Raw genomic sequence first — 17,756 nt, 5'->3', positions numbered from 1 at the left:
GGGGTTTTAAAGTCCCCTAATATTATTGTATTATTATTGATGTTCTTTGATTATGTTATTAATTGGTTTATAGCATTGCCTGCTCTCCTGTTAGGAACACAGATATTTAAAATTGTTAGATCTTCTTATTGGACTGACCCTTTAAGTATGATATAGTGTCCTTCATCTTCTCTTATTGTAGTCCTTGGTTTAAAATCTAATTTTTCTGATATAAAGATTGCCATCCCAGCTTTCTTTTGATGTCTATTCGCATGGTAAATTGTTGTCCACCCCCTCACTTTAAATGTGAAGATGTCTTTGGATTTAAAATGAGTTTCTTGTAGACAGCATATTGATGGGTCTTGCTTTTTTTAATCCATTCTGTTACCCTGTGTCTTTTGATTGGGGCATGTAGCCCATTTACTTTCAGGGTAACTACTGAAAGATTTGAACATAGTGCCATTGTATTTCCTATAAGGTGACTGTTACTGTATATTTTCTCTGTTGCTTTCTGATCTGTAACTTTTAGGCTCTCTCTTTCCTTAGAAGACCCCTTTCAATATTTGGTTTGGTGTTTGCAAATTCTTCTAGTTTTTGTTTGTCCTAGAATCTTTTTATCTCTCCTTCTATTTTCAATGACAGTCTGGTGGATATAATATTCTTAGCTGCATAATTTTTTCATTTAGTGCTCTCAATATATCATGCCAGTCCTTTCTGGACTGCCCCGCCTCTGTGGATAGGTCTGCTGCCAACCTAATATTTCTACCATTGCATGTTACAGACCTCTTGTCCTGATCTGCTTTCAGAATCTTCTCTTTGTCACTGAGATTTGTAATTTTACTACTAGGTGCCTGGGTGTGGACCCATTTTCTGAGAAGAATTCTGTTCCTCCTGGATTTTGATGCTTGTTCCCTTTACTATACTAGGGGAATTCTCTATTATAATTTGCTCCAATATACCTTCTGCCCCTCTCTTTCTTCTTCTGGGATCCCAGTTATTCTAATATTGTTTCATTTTATTATATCACTTATCTCTCGAATTCTCCCCTCATGGTCTACCAGTTATTTGTCTCTCTTTTGCTCAGCTTATTTATTCTCTATTTGGTCTTCTATATCAGTAATTCCCTCTTCTGCCTCATTTATCCTAGCAGTAAGAGTCTTCATTTTTTATTGTACCTTATTAGTACCTTTTTTTATTACAACCTGGTTACATTTTAGTTCTTTTATTTCTTTAGAAAAAGCTTTTTTTTTTCCTCCAGAAAGGGCTTCTTTAATATCTTCCTCAATTTTTTCAAGCCCAGCTAGTTCCTTGATAATCATCATTCTGAACTCTAGTTCTGACATGTTACTAATATTTGTACTGTTTAAGTCCCTAGCCATCAGTATTGTCTCTTGTTTTTGTTGTTGTTTGTTTGTTTGTTTGTTTGTGCTGAGTTTTTCTGCCTTGTCATTTTGTGCAGATAAGATGAATGAGAGAACAAAATACTAAAAGAGTAGCAATGGCCCCAGAAAAATACACACTAACCAAATCAGAAGAGACCCAAACCTGGGTGAGCAGAAAAGAGGGAAAAAAGGGAGAAAAAATTATAAATTAAACTGGTGAATAGAATAGAGCCACACACTTTATTTTGGGTATATTTTGGTCTGTTAGAAAAAACTACCTCCCAACATTTTAAAGAAGGAAAATCATACACACATACAGACCCACACACACACACACACACACACACACACACACACACACAAAAGTAAGGGTAAACACAATGAAGGAATGGACTATGACTGTAAGGATGAAAATTTAAAAAGATTCTAAAAAAGGAATTGATAAGATGTTGGCTGAAAAAAAATTAAAAAAGAAGAAAGAATATAATCAGGCTGGATACTAGACCAAAGCCATGCACTAGATTTAGGGTATATTTTGATCTTTTAGAAGAAATTGTATCCCAAATTTTTTTTTAAGATTTTATTTATTTATTTGACAGAGATCACAGGTAGGCAGAGAGGCAGGCAGAGAGAGGAAGTGAAGCAGGCTACCTGCTGAGCAGAGAGCCTGATGCGGAGCTTGATCCCAGGACCCTGGGATCATGACCTGAGCCGAAGGCAGAGGATTTAACCCACTGAGCCACCCAGGCGTCCCTGTATCCCAAATTTTTAAAGAAAAAAAAACAAAAAACAAAAAACCTAAAACCCATATGTATACAAAAAATACAGTTAAATACAATGAAGGAATAACACATGAGTATAACAATGAAAATTTAAAGATTTTTGAAAAGGTATTGATAAGATAAAATAATTAAAAAACATTAATATAAGAGGGAAAAATAAGAAAAATAGAATAAGAAAAAATAAAATTAAAAAAAATTAACTTTGAAAGACTAAAGGATCATGGGAATAAAGCCATGAATTCTGTTTTGTTTTCCCCTAGCTCTGGAGTTACACAGTTCTCATTGATTAGTGAACTTGGTCTTAGCTGGATGTTCCTGCTGATCTTCTGGGGGAGGGTTCTGTTGCAGTGATTCTAACTTGTCTTTGCCCAAGGCAGAGTTGCACTGCCCTTGCCAGGGCCAGGCTAAGTAATCTGCTTGATTTTGGTCTCAAGAGCTTTTGTTCCCTTAATGTTTTCTGTACAGTTTTGGAGGACAGGAATGAAAATGGCAGCCTCCCAATCTGGTGTTTGGGAGCTGAGAGCTTGGGGCCCCTTCTCCTGAATGCACCATCAGAGAAAAACAATCTCTCCTGTCTCCCTGGTCTCTGGCCATGTTCTATGCTCACCCAGCCTGTGACTGAATGTTTCTATCTCTGGTGCTTGGCTCCATTTGAAGACTAAAAACCCAGCAGTTTCCTGCAACACTGTTCCGTGACTTTCCTCTTGGAGGAGGAAGGAAGGGATCTCTCCAGATATGCCACTGTGGGATCCTGCTCGAAGAGCAGTGGCCCAATTTTGCCTCAGATCATGGTTTAAAGTAACCCCAAGGTGAGAGTACACTCCCTGGCTCTGTCTTTGTAGCTGACTTCCCTGGTCTGACACCTGCAGTCCCTGCCACACTCAGGCACTCCAGGTTTTTCTGTAACCCCATGGGTCTTGAAACCACACGGTCCCCACAAGGGCTCCACCCCCAACTTCGCCTCTGGTGTGACATCCCTCAGTGAAGCACACTTCTAAAAGTTCTGATTTTGTGCTCCACTACTCTCTTACTTGCCAGAAGCTAGCCCCTCCCCCTGCAGTCTATCTCTCCAGTGCTTCAGAGGCACTTCTCTGTACATCCTACTTTCTGGAAAGTGGTCAATTTTCTGTTCTAGAATTCTGCTCTTCTCTTCTATCTCCTGTTGAGTTTGTAGGTTTTCAAAATGGTTTGATAACTATCTAGCTGAACTCCTGGGACCTGATGATAGTCAGTCTCCTACCCCTCCACCATCTTACTCCTCCCCCTATAACTGATCATTTTTAGCTGGAGAGTTTAATCATTTATATTTACTGCTATATTTAAATTCATTTCTATTATATTATTTGTGCTTTGTGTTTTTCCATTTTCCTACTTTCTGGTCAATTTCTGAATTAATTTTTATTCAAATTTCCCCTTTACTCCTTGGAAAATTACTGTATTTGTGTGTTTTTGTGGCTATGCTATAAATTTAAATTGCATATTTATAATAACAAATCCAAAGTTAATGAATATCTTAATTCACATCCCAAAGAATGTAGGTGAACTGAATTGTTTCTATGTTTGGCATCTCTTCTCAACAGAGCCATTTTGCCTATTACTTTAATTCTATTTTTTAAGCCCACAGATTATAAATTATTACTGTTTTAGAAGTGTGATGCTCATTTAGCTTTTCTCACGTGTATCATCTATCTTGCATACTATTCTTTCCTGTAAATCAAAACTTCTTTGGTTGATGATTTGCTGTCTTCCTGAAATACATTTTTTTTAAGATTTTATTTATTTATTTGTCAGAAAGAGAGAGAGAGAAAGCACACAAGCAGGCAGAGAGGCAGGCAGAGGCGGAGAGAGAGGCAGGCTCCCTGCTGAGCAAGGAGCCCGACGCGGGACTTGATCCCAGTACCCTGGGATCATGACCTGAGCCGAAGGCAGCGGCTTAACCCACTGAGCCACCCAGGCGTCCCCTGAAATACATTTTTTAAAGTAACTTTATTGAGAGTCTCCTGGTAGTACTGTCAATGTTGAGTACTCAGTTTTTGTCTGAAACATTCTATTGAAAAATAGTTCCATGGATATAGAATTCTTGAATAAATTATTTAAATATTTTAAAAAGATGTATAATTCCATTGTCTATGGTTTCTATTATTCCTACAAAAATGAGGGTTTTCAATTACCACTCTTTTCTGTCTGCAACTTTTAAATTCTTATTTTTATTCCTTTGGTGTTTAAATGTTTCAGATAATCCCCAAAGTGGATTTAATTTTATCTTTCTCAATATCATTAGGATTTCAGAGCATAAAACTGTTGTCATTCATCAATTAGAAAGACTTGTTAAGCATGATCTCCACAAATATTATATTTATATCTTCATTTTCTTTCCTGTGGAGATCTGTTTCAATTTATGTAGATTCCAGCCCCTCTTTCATCTTCCATGACCCTTAGTTCCATTTCCTATGTTTCACTTCTTTGTTTTCACTTTGCTGTATTCAAAAAAAATCTCCTGGGGCACCTGGGTGGCTCAGTGGGTTGGGCCTCTGCCTTCAGCTCAGGTCATGATCTCAGGGTCCTGGGATCGAGCCCCACATCGGGCTCTCTGCTTAGTGGGGAGCCTGCTTCCTCCTCTCTTTCTCTGCCTGCCTCTCTGTCTACTTGTGATCTCTGTCAAATAAATAAATAAAATCTTTAAAAAAATCTCTTAATTCTTATTCAACATTTTGATTCTCAACAGGATCTAATATACATTTTAAGTCATTAATTTAGTTTCTATAATTAATCATTATATTTCCCTTTCTAAAAATTCAATTTGCTTTTTATTCTATTTTTATTCTAGTTTTTCTTTCTTTTCTTTTTTCTTTCTTTCTTTCTTTCAAGATTTTATTTATTTATTTGACAAAGACACAGTGAGAGAGGGAACACAATCAAGGGGAGTGTGAGAGGGAGAAGTAGGTTTCCCACTGAGCAGGGAACCCTGTGTGGGGCTCAATCCCAGGACCCTGAGATCATGACCTGAGCCAAAGGCAGAGGCTTAATGACTGAGCCACCCAGGCACCCCTGGTAATTTTTCAATTGATGAAATCTTCTTAATCCTTCTTTCAATATGTTTAAATTTTTTAAATATAAATACATTAATTAAATTACATTGGAAGATAAGACATTTTTAAGATGATTTAACTGAATATGTGTCTAACAAATCAAAACACTCCTGATTTTTTGAAGTGTATGTGTGTGTCTGTCTGTATTTATATTTTCCTTTGAACTTATTGTGTGGGCATTTTTTCATATTTTTATTATTTTTAATTCAATTAGCCAGCATATAGTATATCATTATTTTCAGATGTGTGTTCAACAATCCATCAGTTGCATATTACACCCAGTGCTCATCATATCATGTGCTCTCCTTAATGTGTGTCAACCAATTACCCCAACTTTCCACCCACCTTCCTTCCAGCAACCCTCAGTTTGTTTCCTATAGTTACAAGTCTCTTATATTTTTTCTCCTACTCTGATGACTTCCCATTCAGTTTTTCCTCCCTTCCTCTATGATCCTATGTGCTGTTTCTTATATTCCACATATAAGTGAAACCATACGATAATTGTCTTCTGATTGACTTATTTTGCTCAGCATAGTGCCCTCAAGTTCCATCCACATCGATGTAAATGGCAAGTATTCATCTTTTCTGAGGGCTGAATAATATTCCATGTGGTATATATATACAATTTTTTTAAGTTAAATTCTAGTTAACATACAGTGTATTATTGTGTAAATAATACACATTCAGGAGTAAAATTTAGTGATCTATCACCTACATATAGTACTCATCACAACAAGTGTCCTCCTCAACATCCATCACCCATTTAGCCCATCTCCTGCTCACCTCCCCTCCATCAACCCTCTATTTGTTTCTCTATCTTTGAGAGTCTCCTATGGTTTATTCCCTATCTTTCCTTTTTCCCTTTTCCTATGTTCACCTGTTCTGTTTCTTAAATTCCCCATAAGTGAAATCATATGGTATTTGTCTTTCTCTAATTGACTTATTTCACTTAGCATAATACACCCTAACTCCATCCATGTCCTTGAAAATGGCAAGATTTCAGTATTTTTGGTGGCTGAGTAATATTCCACTACACGTGTGTGTGTGTGTGTGTGTGTGTGTGTGTGTGTGTGTGTGTGTGTCTATCTTCTTTATCCATCCATTAGTGGAATGTTATTTGAACTCTTTCCATAATTTGGCTGTTAATGATAATGCTGTTATAAACATGAGGGTGTATATGGCCCTTCAAATCAGTATTTTTGTTTTCTTGGGTCAATACCTAGTAGTGTCATTGCTGGGTCATAGGCTAGTGCTATTTTTTTTTTTTTTTTAACTTTTTGAGGAACCTCCATACTGTTTTCAAGGATGGCTACACCAGTTTGCATTCCCACATACAGTGTAAGAGGGTTCCCCTTTCTTTACATCCTCCTCAATATCTGTTGTTTCCTGTGTTGTTAATTTTAGCTGTATTGACAGGTGTGAGTTGGTATCTCATTGTGGTTTTGATTTATATTTCCCTGATGATGAGTGATGTTGAGCATCTTTTCATGTATTTGTGACCATCTGGTTATCTTCTTTGGAAAAATGTCTATTCATGTTTTCTGCCCATTTCTTAACTGGATATTTGTTTTTTGGGTGTTGAGTTTTATAAGTTCTTTATACATTTTGGATGCTAACCCTTTATCAGATATTTGCAAATATCTTATCTCATTCTGTAGGCTTTTACTTTTGTTGATTGTTTCCTTTGCTGTGCAGAAGCTTTTTATTTTGATGAAGTCCCAATAGTTTGTTTTCACTTGCCTCGAAGGACATGTCTAGTAAGAAGTTGCTGTTGCTGAGGTTAAAGAGGTGCTGCCTCTGTTCTCTAGGATTTTGATGGTTTCCTGTCTTAAATTTAGGTCTTTCACATATTTTCAATGTATTTGTGTGAATGGTGTAAGAAAGCAATCCTGTTTCCTTCTTCTGCATGTTGTTGTCCATTTTTCCCAATACTGTTTGTTGAGGATACCGTCTTTATCCATTGTATGTTCTTTCCTGCTTTGTCAAAGATTAGTTGACCATATAGGTGTGGGTCCATTTCTGGGTTTTCTCTTCTGTTCCATTGATCTATGTGTCTGTTTTTGTGCCCATACCAAGCTGCCTTGATGAATACAGCTTTTTAATATAATTTGAAGTCTAGAATTGTGATGCCTCCAGCTTTGCTTCGTTTTCTCAAAATTGCTTTGGCTATTCACGGTCTTTTGTGGTTCCCTAAGAATTTTAAGATTGTTTTTTCTATCTCTAAGAAATATGTTGGTGGTATTTTCATAGGGATTACATTAGATATGTAGGATGCTTTGGGTAATATAGACATTTTGACAATATATTTTTTCTAATCCATGAGCATGGAATATATTCCATTTCATTGTGTCCTCTTCAATTTCTTTTGTAAGTGTTCTATAATTTTCAGGGTAGAGATCTTTTGCTTCTTTGGTTAGGCTTATTACTAGGTATCTTATGGTTTTTAGTGCAATTGTAAGTGGGATTGATTCCTTGATTTCTCTTTCCACTTCTTCATTACCGGCATATAGAAATGCAACGGGTTTCTGTATATTGATTTTATATCCCATGACTGCTGAATTTGTGCATCATTTCTTGCAATTTTTTGATGGAGTCATTCAGGTCTTCTACATAGAGTATCATGTCATCCATGAATAGTGAAAGTTCAATCTCTTCTTTGCTGATTTTTGGTGTCTTGATTTCTTTTTGTTGTGTGATTGCTAAGACTAAGACTTCCAGTACTATGTTAAATAACAATGGTGGGAGTGGATACCGATGCCTTGTTCCTAAACATTGAGAAGGGGCTCTGTTTTTCCCCATTGAGTATGATATTAACGTAGGATTTTTTTGTATATGATCTTTATGATGTTGAGGTATGTTCCCTCTATCCCTACTTTGCTAAGAGTTTTTTTGTTTGTTTGTTTTGTTTTGTTTTTTGGGTTTTATTTATTTGACAGAGATCACAAGTAGGCAGAGAGGCAAGCAGAGAGAGAGAGAGGGAAGGAAGCTCCCTGCTGAGCACAGAGCCTGATGCGGAGCACAATCCAAGGACCCTGAAATCATGACCTGAGCAGAAGGTAGAGGCTTAACCCACTGAGCCACCCAGGCACCCCACTAAGGGTTTTTATCGAGAATGGATCATGTACTTTGTCAGATGCTTTTTCTGTATCTATTGAGCAGATCATATGATTCTTATCCTTTGTTTGATTAATGTGATGAATCACCTTAATTTATTTATGAATATTAAATCAACCCTAAAGCCCAGGAATAAATCCTACTTGATTGTGGTGAATAATTTTTTTAATGTACTATTAGTCTTTATTTGCTAGTATCTTGTTGAGAATTTTTGCATCCGTTGGCCTATAATTACCCATTTCAGTGGGGTATTTGGTTTTGAAATCAAGGTAATGCTAGCCTTGTAGAAGGAGTTTGGAAGTTTTCCTTCCATTTAAATTTTTTGGAATGGTTTGAGAAGAATAGGTGTTAACTCTTTAAATGTGTGATAGAATTTCCCTTGGGAAATCATCTGGCCCTGGACTTTTATTTGTTGGGAGATTTTTGATTACCATTTCAGTTTCTTTCCTGGTTATGGGTCTGTTCAAATTTTGTATTTATTCCTATTTCAGTTTTGGTAGTTTACATGTTTCTAGGAATTTATCCATATCTTCCAGATTGCCTAGTTTGGTGGCATATAATTTTTCATAATATTCTTTGTACATTTTTTGTTTGTATTTCTGTGGTATTGACTGTGATCTCTCCTTTTTCATTAATGATTTTATTTATTAGTGTTCTTTCTCTTTTCTTTTTGTAAGTCTGGCTAGGGGTTTATCAAGTCTTTCAAAAAAGCAGCTCTTATTTTCTTTGATCTATTGTTTGTTTTGTTTTGATTTGATTTGATTCTATATTATATTTCTGCTCTAATCTTTATTTTGCTTTTGCTTTATTTGGGCTTTATTTGCTGTTGCTTTTCTAGCTCCTTTAGGTATAAGGTTAGGTTGCTTATTTGAGACTTTTCTTGCATCTTGAGTTAGGTCTGTATTGCTATATGCTTCCCTCTAATGACTACCTTTGCTGCATCCCAAAGCTGTGGACTGTCATGTTTTCATTTTCATTTGCTTCCATTTTTTTTTTAATTTCTTTAATTTCCTGGTTAACCCATTCATTCTTCAATAGGATGTTCTTTAGCCTCCATGTATTTGTGGTCTTTTTGTATTTTTTCCTGTGGTTGACTTCAAGTTCCATAGCGTTGTTTTGAAAATATGCATGGTATCATCTCAATCTTTTTGTACTTATTGACAGCTGATTTTGGTGCAGTACAATCTATTTGATCTATGGATCGACTGGATCTATGACCCAGAATGTGATCTATTCTGGAGAATGTTCCGTGTGTTCTTGAAAAGAATGTGTGTTCTGGTACTTTAGATGAAATATTCTGAATATATCTGTTAAGCCCATCTGATCCAATGTGTCATTCATAACCAAAGTTTCTTTGTTGATTTTCTGCTTAGGTGATCTCTCCATTGGTGTAAGTGGGGTGGTAAATCCCTAACTATTACTGTACTATTATCAATGAATTTCTATTTGTTATTAGTTGGTTTATATATTTGGTGCCCTCAAGTTGGAGGCATAGATATTTACAATTGTTTGATCATCTTATTGGATAGACCCCTTAGTTATGATGTGGTGCCCTTCTTTATCTTATTACAATCTTTGTCTTAAAATCTAATTTGTCTGATATAAGTATGGCTACTCAGGGTTTCTTTGGAGGCCTTAGCATGGTAGTTGGTTCTCCATCCTCCCACTTTTAATCTGCAATACCTTTAGTTCTAAAATTAGCTCTCATAGGCAGCATATAGATGGGTCTTTATTTTTTTTTAATCCATTCTGATACCTTATGTCTTTTGATTGGAATATTTAGTGCATTTATATTCAGAATGTTATTGATAGGTATGAATTTAGTGCCATTGTGTTACACATAAATTTGGTGTTTCTGGTGATGTTCTTTTTTCCTTTCTAGTCTTTGCTGCTTTTGGTCTTTCTTTCCCACTCAAAGAGGCCCTTTAATATTTCTTGAGGACTGGTTTAGTGCTCATAAGCTCCTTTAGTTTTTGTTTGTCTAGGAAACTCTATATCTTTCCTTCTATTTTGGATGGCAGCCTTATTGGATGAAGTATTCTTGGCTGCATATTTTTCCCATTCAGCACAGTGAATATATCATGCCACATTCTTCTGGCCTGCTGAATTTGTGTGGAGACATCTGCTGTGACTCTGATTTGTCTTCCCTTGTAGGCTAAGGACTTTTTTCCCCTTGTGGCTTTCAGGAATTCTTCCCTGTCTGTATTTTGTGAATTTTACTAAAATACGTTTTGGTGTTGGCCAGCTTTTGTTGATTTTAATGGGAATTCTTTGTGCCTCTTGTGTTTCACTGTCTATTTCCTTCTCCAGATTGAAGTTTTCAACTATAATTTTCTCAAAAAGACTTTTGCCCACCCCCACCCCCTTTCTGGAACTCCTATGATACAAATGTTATTATGCTTTATGGAGTCAGTGAGTTCCCTGAGTCTACATTCATGATCCAATATTTTCCTTTCTGTCTTCTTTTCAGCTTATTTTGCACAATTTTATTTTCTTTATCACTATTTTTTTCTTCTGCTTCTTCCATCCTTGCCAGTATATCTAGTCAGTTTTGCATCTCAGTTATAGCATTTTCAGATTTTGGTCTGACTAATTTTTAGGTCTTTTATCTCTGCATTTAAGAATCTCTCTGGTTTCGTCTATGCTTTTCTGTAGCCCAGATAGTATCCTTATGATGGTTGCTTTTAGTTCTGTTTCAGGCACATTACTTTTATCTGTTTGATTAGATCCCTGGCCATGACTTCTTTCAGCTCTTACTTTTGGGATGATTCCTCCATCTTGGCATTTTGCCTACACCTCTGTCTACTGTGTATTAGGAAAACCTGTTACATTTCCTCCCCTGAAAGTAAAAGCTACAATAAGAATTCATATATTGTCCAGGGCACTCCAGGTGTTTGTGTGTGTGTGGGTGTGGGTGTGCACTCTGCAGTCATGTTTTGACTGCTCTTTGCATCATATCAGTCCTCTGCAGCAGGGAGTGTTAGGACCTTGTCCAATGTGTAGCAAGTTTTAACTAGTTGTGTTTTGGTCTGCTTGCTAGAAAAGGCTAGATCCTATTCCCCCCTAAAGCTAACGTTTTGTAGTACTCTATTATCAATAGAGTTAGTACATGCTGAGGATTTGTACTGGCCTTTTGAGGAAGGGGCCTTTTGCTTTGGCTATCAGGACAACTTGCCCTAGTAAAGACTAACCTGCAGGGTGAAGTGGGGTACGGCTTGGTGTAGGTGGTTCCAGCTTCCACTGGGGGCACTGTGTTGCACACTGAAGTCTGTCCCTGATGATGGGCAGGGGCAAAAATGGCATCAACCCATTCTTTCCTCCCCAGAGAGGGGAGTTTGTGCCCCCTGCTATTCAGGAAGCCCTTACAGAAGAGCAAGCAATCTCCCGTCTTGTGTCCTCAGATTCTACCATAACCTTGCTTTCACCCTGTCTGTGTTCACACTGTCTGCCCACCAGGCAGTACAGTATTTTTATCTCGAGCATGTGGCAGTGTTTCAAAGCTCCAAATTTAGGGAACAGGTCCAGTGTGGATCTGTGCTGATCCTCTGGGGGAGGGTCTGGCTACACTGTGTCTGGTTCTGGTTTTTCCCAGAAAAGCAGTCACATGACCATGTGGGGCTCAGAGTTTATGTTAAAGTGCAACCAAAAGCTGTCTTCTAGGTTAGCTGTCTTCAGTACATGCCTCTGCCCCTATGCTAATTAGCAGGGCTGCTCAATGGTTTGTGAACAGTTTTGAATACTTGTTTGGGATTATGTTCCTTGAGAGGATTTGAATTTGTTTCTACCATATACTTACTGAACTACAAATTCAGGATTATTTTCGATTTTATTGTAAGCCTGGCTTTTTCTTTTATTTTTGTTTTTTTAAATAAAGTCTTCATTTTAGGATAGTTTTAGGTTTACAGAAAAACTGCAAATATAGCACAGAGCATTCCTATACTTAGTGTTCCCATTGTTAACATCATATTACCATGATAAATTTGTTCTAACTGAAAAAAACAACATTGGGATGTTAAACTCACTCATATTTCATTAGTCTTATCATTAAAGTCCTTTTTCTTGTATCCCACTCAAGATACCATAACACTTCAGTTGTCATGTGTCCTTCGTCTTTTCTGTTCTGTAGTAGCTTTTCCCATCTTTCATTGATTTTTGATGATCTTGACAATTTTGAGGATTACTGGTCATAGATGTTGTAGAATTTCAGTTGGTTAAGGTTTGGGTGATGTTTTCTTCATGGATAGACTGGGATAATGTGTTTGGGAAAAGATGATCACAGTAGTGAATTGTGCTTTTCACCACATGATATCATGGTCATTAAAAAACCTTATCACTTATTTTTGTTTTTAAATTACTGCACGGATACTATGAATTTAACTCTCTAACCCACAGAATGAGATACTTATCATTAGGAGTTCTTGAGTCTTTTTATATTTTTCTCTTGTGTCTACCTTTGTGTGTGGGAGAAAAACAATTCTATGTTAGCACCTAACTATTTTCACAACTTAAGAATGAGGGTAAAATTTTCTCAAAAAATTTTTCTTCTTTGGAAACTTAGATTTTCTCTGAATATATAAATTTTATGTCTCCTGTTTGGAGAAATATTAATTAGTAATTATCTTAATTCATGTTGCTGTAACAAAATACCATATACTGAGTAGCTTAAACAACAAACATATATTTCTCTCAGTTCTAAAGTCTGGGGAAATTCAAGATCAAAGGGCTGGAAGATCAGGTGTCTGTTAAGGGCCTGCTTCCTGGATTATGGAGGACTATCTTGTCATTGTATTTCAACATGATAGAGAAGGATCAAGTGTTGTCCTAACTGTTATTAGGGCACTAATCCTATCATGAGGGCTCCAATCTTATAACCTCATTTAATATTAATTATCTACCAAAAGCCCCACTTCCCAACCCTATCATATTGGGGGTAAGGATTCATCATATGAATTTGGAGAGATACACTCTGTCCAGAAGAGTAATCATCATATTTGATTTAATGTCTTTCAGTTTCTTACTAGCTGTATAAACAAAACTTAACTGACTTTTAAGCCTTAATCTCCTCACATTTTATGGTGAGGTTAAAGCATAATAACACCTATAATTTAGTATGATGCTGAAACACTGCATGTGCTTAAGATTTTTGAAGTTATTATTAAAATGGAAAAATCCAATCTGATAAAGATAACAACCTGATACTCTTGTCTTGAAACCAAGTGCAAAAAGGATCTATTTAATAGTCTTCTCTGACCTTTAGGATATAACATTCCTTTGAAATAATATACATGCAGAATAAATAAGGATCAAATTAGATATTAAAATGCTTTAAACACCATTGATTTTTATTGTTGTTGTTGAATGTCTTTTGCTAATTACTTAGACAGTTTGTAGATTCATAGAAATGTGTTAATGTAACATAACGGAGCTTTTTGGTAAATGAGAAAAGAAGATAAAACAACATATAGCTTTGGCCCCGATTTTAGTTTGGTAGAGTATGTATTAAAATGTACATTTATGTAATTACTATCTTTCCAAATATTTTATAACTTTTTCATACTTTAGAGAGGTAGACATTTTTCTGCATGTGGGGAATGAACTATGACTCTTCCTGGGATCTCTTTCAATTTGTAGCTTCTTATACCATTGAAAAGTGAGAAACTAAAAGTAACCTCATTATCTTTGTGCAATTACAATGATTGGGTTTTTCTGCAGCCTTTTCCATCTGGTTTATCATAAAATATCTATTTTTCTTTGCTGAATATTTATATGTGTTGCTTGAAAAACTTGCTGTTTTACATTGATTCTTCTATCTCTACACCAAGTTTATAAATATTGTTTGTAAATAGCTACCATCAATGCAGAAAGAAAGCCAAAAACCTAAAAAAAATTAATACCTATTTTATGATAAAAGAATAAACCAAACAGTTGAGCTGATCATTTGTAAATATAAGAAAAAGTTAAGACTAGTTATTCAAATGTTATAAGGATCCATAGCTTGTTAAGATTTTGGTCCTGTTTTGGATGTTAGTAATATAATACATTTTTTTTAAAGATACTAAATATAAGGCCACAGAATTCTAGCATTTTATCATGGAAGCTAAAGAACTCCACTGTTATTAGCACGAACAGATACAACATGGAAGCTATCTTTCATCCTTTTCTAAAACACTTTACTTTTCTTCTTCTAAAATTCAATATCTAAATATATACGTAAAAGTAAGAGTAATTTAACTCAATGATTTTAACAGCAAGTATACCTTTCTCCTATGTTTTGAGAAGGGTCATAAGTAGGTCATAAGTAGTATCTAGATAGAAATTATGAAAGTGTTCCTAAAAATGCTCATTCTAAACTGTGATAGCTGCTTGTCTATAATCAGGAAAGAGTGCAATTTTCTCCTAGTTTTACATGGTTCAACATCATGAACAGTAATATGCTTTTAAGATTTCTCCTTTGAGTTTAAATATGTTTTAAGATGTTGGCATTATATAGATTACATGAAAAAAAATCATTTGACATTTCTAAGGATATCTTTCCAAGTAACAAGATAATTAAATATGTAAAGGTAGAGAAAGAACATTACCTAAGAGGGAAAGCAAGCACTTTGGATTTTTCAATATAATAAGTAATATAATCAGATATCAGAAAGTGAGTTATTTTTATTGAATTGTGTATGTGAATGCGCACATGCTGTATGTGAGTAAACCATACTTTATTCAAACAGCATTCATGGAAGTTCACTTCTCACATTTGCAAGTGTAAAATTTCTTGTAGTGACACTTCCCTTTGAAGATCTTGTGCTCCTTAATATGTAAATCTGTGGGCACATATTGAGTGTCAAAACTCAGAGCAGAACTTCATATACCAGTACTGATATTCAGCTATTATAGTAAGCATAAGTTTTACTTTCTGTTGATGCTATTGACATTTATCTGTAGGAATATTATAGACAATATTCCCTTTAGAAGTATCTGCTTAAGTCTGTAAAGCAATAATTTATATGGCTTTCCTGGCTGAAGTATATAGTTAAGTTATTAAACATTTAAAGTTGATTTAGTAATGAAGCAGTGGTAAATTCCTGTGCCTGATCCATGCCTATTTCTCTTTGAAGTTTAAAATAAGTTCTTATATACATTGCATTTAATAGTTAAAGGCAAGGTATTATTAAATCTTGAAATGTCCTCTAAATCATAATGATCATGCAGATGAGTCCACTATAAAATATGGTTAATGCATTTTTAAAATTGTGATAAAAACCCATATTTACCACCTTAATGATTATATTTTCCCCTTACCTTTTCTAACAGGATTCCTGGGAGCTTGACTTTCATATATATATATATATATATATATATATATATATATATATATATATATATTTAAATAACCACCTTTAGTATTTATTACTTCAACATTTTTATTCCATTTTATTAATTTAAATTTTATTTCCCTTAATTGTGTCCTTTTTTATTGAAATATAACTGACATGGAATATCCTACTACTTTCAGGTGTACATAATATGATTTAATATTTTTACAAATTACTAAATGATTCCCATGATATGTCTGGTTAGTCTGCACCATAAAAAGTTATTACAAGGGGTGCCTGGGTGGCTCAGAGGGTTAAAGCCTCTGCCTTTGGCTCCAGTCATGATCCCAGGGTCCTGGGATCGAACCCCACATCGGGCTCTCTTCTCAGCAAGGAGCCTGTTTCCTCTCTCTCTTCTCTGCCTGCCTCTCTGCCTACTTGTGATCTCTATCTGTCAAATAAATAAATAAAATCTTTAAAAAAAGTTATTACAAGATTGATTATGTTCCCTATGGTGTATATTACATTCCCATGGTTATTTATAACTGGAAGTTTGTAGCTCTGAATCAATCCCACTTGATTGTGGCATATGATCCTTTTATTATATTGTTGAATTGGTTTGATAAAATTTTGTTTAGGATTTTTATATCTATGTTTACCTGGAATACTGACCCATACTTTCCTTTCATTTGGTAACTTTGTCTGGTTTTGGCAGCAGGTTAATTCTGGTCTTGTAAAATGAGCTTGGTAGCATTCCCTCCTCTTCAATTTTTGCAGTGTTTCAAGAGTAGGTACTAACTCTTTAAATGTTCTGCATAATTCATCTGCAAAACGCTCTGGTCCTGGACACTTGTTTTGGGGCCTGGGATATTTTTTAATTCTTGATTTAATTTCATTACTTGTAATTTATTCAGATTTTCTATTTCTTAATGATTCAGTCTTAGAGGGTTGTGTTTTTAGATATTTATCCATTTCTTCTAGATATTCCAATTTGTTGGCATACAATTTTTTCAGTAGTATCTTATGATCATTTGTATTTCTCTGGTGTCAGTTGTAACTTCTTTCATTTTTTTTTCCTTAATTTCATTATTGGGCCCTTTCTTTCCTGTTTTTAAATTTTGTTTATCTTAAAAAAAAACAGCTTTTAGTTTCACTGATCTTTTTTTTTTAATTTCCTCTTTGAATATTTTTTAATTTCCTTTTTGAATTAATTGATCCATTGATTGTTCAGTGGCATGTTTTTAGTCCCCATGTGCTATTTTCCCCCCTCAGTATTTTTTTCTTGTACTTGATTTAATTTATTATTATTTTTTTATTTTTTAAAGTAAGCTCTAGGCTTGATATAGGGCTTGAACTCATGACCCTGAGATCAAGAATTGCATGTTCTACTGGCCGAGCCATCTTCTCATAGCTGATTTTGTTTCACACCCTTGTTGGAAAAGATGTTTGATACATTATCAGTCTTCTTGAACTTACAGAGATTTCAGTCTTCTTGAATTTGTAGACTTGTTTTGTGACCCAACATATATGATCTGTCCTAAAAAATGTTCCATGTGCACTTAAAAAGAATGTGTTCTGCAGATTTCAGGTGAAATTCTCTGTATATATCTATTCAATACATTTGGTTTATTGTGTCATTTAAGGCTAACTTTTTTTAAGGCTAATGTTTTAATTGATTTTTCTACCTGCATGATCTATCCATTGATATAAATGGGTTGTTAAGGTCCCCTGATATTTTGTCAATTTCTTGCTTTATGAATATTAATATTTGTTTTATGTATGTAGATGCTCCTATATTGGGTTAATAAATATTCATAAATGTTATATTCTGTTTTTGCATTTGCAACTTTACCATTATGTAATAATCTGTTTTTCTTTTGTTACAGTCTTTGTTTTAAAATCTATTTTCTTTGGTATGAGTATTGCTTTCTTTTGGCTTCCATATGCATGAGATAACTTTTTACATCCCTTCACTTTCAATTTGTATGTGTCTAGAATTGAAGTGAGTCTCTTATAGGCAGCATACAGATGGGTCTTGTTTTTTATCCATTTATCCACCTTAAGTTTTTTTTTAGCTGGAACATTTAGTCATTTGCATTCAAA

General features: G+C 35.0%; 1 pseudogene; it reads right to left on the bottom strand.

Moving 5' to 3' along the window:
• The window catches only part of LOC125099391 (60S ribosomal protein L11-like), a 132,481-nt pseudogene extending 120,832 nt beyond the window's left edge, over positions 1-11,649 (bottom strand).
• Between the last annotated feature and the right edge of the window lie 6,107 nt (positions 11,650-17,756).

The sequence above is a fragment of the Lutra lutra genome, chromosome 1 (genome assembly GCF_902655055.1).
Source record: "Lutra lutra chromosome 1, mLutLut1.2, whole genome shotgun sequence".
Classification (NCBI taxonomy): Eukaryota; Metazoa; Chordata; class Mammalia; order Carnivora; family Mustelidae; genus Lutra; species Lutra lutra.
The sequence above is the reverse complement of the archived record's forward strand: the minus strand, read 5'-3'. Positions and strand labels throughout refer to the sequence as shown.